Genomic DNA, 6,519 nt, shown 5'->3' on the forward strand with positions numbered 1-6,519 from the left:
GCGCGTGCGTGCGTGCGTGTCTTTGTATGTGATTGCGTGCGTGCGTGCGTGCGTGCGTGCGTGCGTGCGTGCGTGCGTGCGTTAGTGCGTGTCTTTGTATGTGATTGCGTGCGTGCGTGCGTGCGTGCGTGCGTGCGTGCGTGCGTGCGTTCGTGCGTGTCTTTGTATGTGATTGCGTGCGTGCGTGCGTGCGTTCGTGCGTGCGTGCGTGTCTTTGTATGTGATTGCGTGCGTGCGTGCGTGCGTGCGTGCGTGCGTGCGTTCGTGCGTGCGTGCGTGTCTTTGTATGTGATTGCGTGCGTGCGTGTTCGTGTTTTCTTACGTGTCGACATGTCTCGCATGTGGTTGTGCGTATATGCTATGTGTGAGCGCTACTTGTGTGCACGAATGTGTGCGTGCGTACGTGCGTGTGTATGTGTGTTTGTGTGCGATCATGCATGCGCGTCTTCGTGCGTGCCTGCGTGCGTGCCTGCGTGCGTGCCTGCGTGCGTGCGTACGTGCGCGAGCGTTTAGCGGTTATGTGCGTACTTGTGGGCGCGCGTGTGTGCATTTTACCGCTTCTGCAACCGTTTACCAAATACCCGCGTTGCTTTAAGCTTGGACCTTTACACAGATGTCACTCGGTACCGTCACACAGCGACAAGGAACATCGTTAGGGCATATTGCGACACAGGGAGCCCTCAAGCTGTACGGAGTTCCGGTGTGTAAGGAAGATAGACACGCGCCGAAAACTACCGCCTCTAACATTCTAGAGCCCTCTTGTAAGAAACAAAATTTGTCTCAACCTTATTTCTAACATTAGTCTTAACATTAGTCTTAACATTAGTCTTAACATTAGTCTTACCATTAGTCTTAACATTAGTCTTAACATTAGTTCTAACATTATCTTTTGTCTCGTAGACCGGACCTCTGTACACTGAGAAACTCGTTTGCCACGTTTTCGTCAAAGGTCTGCGAAAAAAAATATTGTTAAGACTAACCTCAAGACTAAATTGTATTTCTGACAAACGGACCCCTGGGTTCTCGTGTACGCCTGCTCGTATACGTGTCAGGCTAACTAATGCTGACGGAAGCACTTATACGGTAACCATGGCGGGTGCTAATTAATATCTTCGTTAATGAGGCCCGTGAGTAACGAAAGTGAACAAGCGAGGATTAACAAGCATGCAGAGACAACCGTGAACCTTTTCACGAATTATTCGGCAAAAAAAAAAAAGATCGCTCGGCTCAGACGGCATTGCGCTGGTAACTAAGACTATAATGAGGATAAATTAACGGCAACCTCGGCGGAGACACGGCAGCGCCTCGTCACGCGATCTCTGACTTGCCGCGGCGTGATAGCGAGCTGCGTACCACACCCGCTTCTATATAGCCGATAGAGGAAAGGAGATACAATAAAGCGGGAGATGCGTAGGTCGAGACGAGAGCAGTAGGTGTGAAGTGTTATTGTAACGCATGCAGCAAGATACTCAAGTAAAATAACGCATGAGTCATTTTACTCACATGTGCGGCGGATTTTCGTTGAGTAATTTGACGCATGCGTCATTTTACTCAATATCAAACGTGTTTGATAACTTTTGACTCATGCGTCATTTTACTCAACGTGTGCGCGCGCGCTGAGTAAATTTACTCAACACTGGTACTCACAGCGCATGCGTTTAAATCATTGTGCGCCCAGTATTGGCTGCGCACAGTCACGTCATCTGCATTACCACTTATTCCTGGAGTAATTTTACTCACGTTTGCAGCGGACGCTGAAAATATGACGCGTGAGTAAAATGACTCATGCGTCATTTTACATGAGTAAAATTACTCACGTGTGCGCCGGGCTTAAGACGCGCCATCTTCTATGTAAAGGCGGGAGGAAGATGACCGTCCCCCGCCCGCCACCCTGCAAATGTACAAACACGTTGGCGTCCGTCATACCACGTCCGCCCTATATAATGATAATAATATTACTTTAAAAAAAATTATTGTTATTATTATTATTATTATTATTATTGTTATTATTACTTGTTGTTATCGTATTGATAATAATATAAGCACATACAAAGAGAAGGAAACGCACCTTACGTCTTATAAGACTTCCTTATAAAGAAATTCTTTTAGTAATAAAAAGACTTTTAGTTGGTGACAATCTAAGGTTGCAAACGCTCAATGATCCGTTGCTATCTATACTGCGGCGGGACCAAGAGTAAGACCTGTGGTAAGATGGTAAGACCAACTAAATGGTATGCGTCTACGAAATTTCTTCCTTCGGCAGACGGCGCGATAAAGGCTATCTTTGCCACATGGCAGCGCTGTCGGCTGAGCCGGAACAACTATATCGCCGAGAAAATTTTGGATTTATATCGTCTGTCGTCGCATGCAGGAATGCGGACGGAATATCGACTCCTGACGTCCTGTAGCTTTTCTGCGTCACGAGCCACGAAAATAGACAGCTGGAAAATTACCAGTGAGAGAGAGCGAGAGAGAGAGAGACCCCCTCGTTCGTTCGTGAGTCTATACGATGAGATTTCGCCGTGCTCGTCGTACTATTGGCTCTCGCCTCTAACCACGTGATGATGACGGTTTTACGCAATCGTCTGCCGATTCGCATCGTAATTCTAAATCGGCCACTGCTACCGAAGCGTTTCATTACAAATATTCACATCGCGTGCGATCTAGGTAAATAAAGGTCGCTATACTAGTTTGTAACACGCACTAGCGGTATGGATATCGAATATCGTGCCAGAATATTATGCAGTAATATTAACTCTGCCGGATCTCTGCCGGATCCTCTGCCGGTCCTTACGGATTGCCAACTCGTAGTCAATCGCAAGCATCCGTAAATAACTCGCTGGTATCCGTATTAACTCGTCACAACTCGCAGACACTCGTAAAGATCCGTGAAAAGATAGGGAAATTTTTTGACATGTCAAAAATCTTCTCACGAGTATCCACGGATTGATTTTTTCCGTAAATCACTCGTAACAATCCGTAAGTATCGTACACCGCTTGCAACAACACGTAACTATCCATAAACTGCTCGCAAGAATCCGTAAATAACTCGTAACAATTTTTTTACGATTTGCTATGGTTAGTTTACGATTTGTTTACGGATTATTTACGGATTATTACGAGTGCTTACGTGTTGTTTACGATTTCATTCGGGTCGTGTTACGATGGCTTTACGGATTGTTACGAGTTATTACGAGCACTTTACGAATAGATACGTATACTTTACGTATTCTTACGTATTGTTTACGATTTGGGAAAGGCTGCAAAATCGAACACGTCATTTTCAGTTGTTATCAAGAATTCAGAGAAGTCACATCTCTGCATATCTACTCTACAATATCTACAAGCATGGCTCCAAAGAAGAAGGCAGTCAACAAGAAGAAGAGGGCACGCTCGCCTAACCCTGAACCACCACTAGCTAGTTCACTGGGCTAGTTGAAGGAGCAATTGTAGAAATTGTTGATATAACTGCAATCTGTTTCTCTCATATGCCATGTTGTCTCTCTGGATGTCAGTTGCTGATAGATTGAGATTTGCAGGATTTTTATATACGTTTTGCCAAAAAATCGTAAGGACTCGTAAATACTCGTAACTTTCTCGTACCTATTCGTAACAACACGTAAACAGGTCGTAACTAACACGTAAAAGCTTCGATGAATCGTAACATTCCGTAATATATCCGTAACAATCCGTAAAATGCCCGTAAGTTGCTCGTTGTTATCCGTGACAACTCTTAACAAATCGTGCAATTTTGCCGTAAATACATCGTAACAACTCGTAATAATCCGTAATAAACCGTAAATAGCTCGTAATAACACGTAAATCGCTCGTAAAAGTGGCCAAATCGTAAGGATCCGTGTACTTTTACGAATTGTGCGATCCGTAAGGACTCGTAAGAAAAATCCGTGTATGTGAAGGGGGTATATAAATATGTAAAGGGCAGAGCACAGTTAAATCGTATAACATGTGGAACTCCTCATGTCAAGAATGTAAAATATATGCACACTGGGTAACTTCGGCCGTCTGCAGAACGAATAACTTTACTCAGCGGATAAATGTTGCTATATATAATGAACTATACAACTATCCGGCCACCACGACGGGGTCGGGTAAAGTAATACAGTCAGATAAAAATGGTTGACCGGATGTCGCTGGATTATCATAGAATCTGAGATCGTGTTTTAATGACGAAATTGTGCGTGTCGCGTTGCCGAAACCGAAGGCATATCCTCCAGTTTGTTCTCTTGCTTTTTCATAGCGCGTTTTAGATAGCCCTCTTAGGACCTGTGCAATATATATATATATATATATGTACATTGCACAGGTATGTTCCCTATGCTGAAGACAAACCTTACTAATTACTAGGCGGGTATTTACCCAACGTTTGAGCAATCCAATGTCACACGAAGGTTAGCCAAATAAATTTCTGTTACTTTAACTAAACTGACACGCAGAGGGTATAGATATATTTAGCTTTTTTGAAAAATCTGCATTCTGGCAAAGGTTATTGCGCACGTAGGATTCTTGGAAGCGTTTAGCAAGTTTTACGACCATTCGTCATAGACAGTAACCTTGTAAAATTAGTTCGTGATCGACAAATTGCCCATGAGCGCACCCAACACACCATAAACATGATGCGATAACTCATCACACAGTCTGCAACGACAACAACATGTCTGTCCGTCAAGGAAATGCATATACCTATATCTAATAGTATATACCTATATAGTATATACGGTAAATACTGCGCTGGCGTGAGTTCGATATAACCTAAAACGAATAATAAAGCCGCTATGTTGTGAACACATTCAATTGATTATTTATTATTTATTGATGATTGATGATTGCTTGATTTTATGATTTTTGATATTTTGTTGATTATTTTTAATCTCATTGCATTTTATACTATACATTCTGTATTATATTCTTTACAAAATAATATTTAATTGACAGAACAGCAGCATGTAACGGAGGCTCCCTGAACCTGTACCAACACAAGCATACGTCATACATTCAGCCCCCATGTCTGATCCGGTACAGGGTTCTCATTCTCACATTTCAAGTTTTCCCAATTTTGTCCGTCACTCTTCTTTGCTCGATACCTCCGGCTATACGATATCCACTGTAAAATGTGTTTTTAAACTCTTTTTTTTGCGTCGAGCGCTATTATCCGTTCGTCGTATGCGGATGGTCATAGGTTACGTCGCGCATAGGGCAGTTGTCTCTTCATCGTGGCCCCCGTCAGTCTAGGAAGTCGCTTCTTTCCGCGCAATTACTCGCATTTATTCCCCGAATTTTTATTCACAATGTAATGGCGTCGCTATGGGTACGAAGATGGGCCCTAGCTATGCGTGTCTATTTGTCGGCTACATTGAATCAAAAATGTTCGCGTCCTTCACTGGACCCAAACCGAGCTTTTATCTTCGGTATATTGATGATGTTTTTGGAGCCGCATGTATGAAACTTTCTGATTTGCAAAATTTTATCGACCATGTCACATCTTTTCACCCGTGTCTAAATTATACATACTCTACCTCCTCTGATAGTCTTCCTTTTCTGGACATGGTTGTTATTATATCTGGTTTAAACTTAATTACCTCGGTGTTTTCTAAACCCACTGACACCAATTCTTATTTAATGTAATCTTCTTCTCACCCTCGCCACACTAAAAATAGCCTCCCGCATTCTCAATTGTCACGCTTAAAAAAGATATGCAGCTCAAAAACAGATTTTAACACAAAAGCTTCCAATATGATTGAATGTTTTACACGCCGTGGCTATAATCAATCTGATCTATCTAAGAAATTAAAAAAGATACTTCCCTTAAATCGGGCGTCGTTAATAACCCCTAGAAAAGACGGCATGAATAAGACGTCAGACAGATGTCCATTGGTTTTAACCTATCACCCTTCAATCCTGCACATCAAAAGTTTGTTAATTGATCATTATAAAATTCTTCAAAACGATCCAATCACAGTTAACATCTTTTCAAACCCACCTTTATGCTCGTACAGACATGATACCAACCTCCGCGACACTCTTGTTTCAAGCACCGTTTACAACTCTGACAACCCCGTGAGCCAACCTGGCTCATACCCGTGTTGTCGAAAACGTTGCAGTACTTGCAATTTTATCACGAATAGGTCTGTGGTTCAAGTCGGGGCAAATTTATAGTGCGGGATTCATTTACATGCGTGTCGACGAACCTCATTTACGCCATTGAATGCGTTAAATGCCAAATTTACTATATTGGCGAAACAAAACGCCGCCTTGCGGATAGGTTTGTTGAACACCTAAGATCTATTCGCCTCAATTTCCATGGTTTTCCGGTTGCTGACCATTTTAACCAACCGGATCACCACATTAATGACGTGCGTATGTGTGGGTGCCAACTGACACCATATTACAATAGCTCACGTCGTGATTAATTACGTGTGATTTTTGAGTTCATTGCCTCGTTGTGTGTGTGTTTGTGTGTGTGTGTGTGTGTGTGTGCGTGTGTGTGTGTGTGTGTGTGTG

This window comes from Priapulus caudatus, unplaced genomic scaffold (assembly GCF_000485595.1).
Source record: "Priapulus caudatus unplaced genomic scaffold, Priapulus_caudatus-5.0.1 Scaffold425, whole genome shotgun sequence".
Taxonomy (NCBI): domain Eukaryota; kingdom Metazoa; phylum Priapulida; class Priapulimorpha; order Priapulimorphida; family Priapulidae; genus Priapulus; species Priapulus caudatus.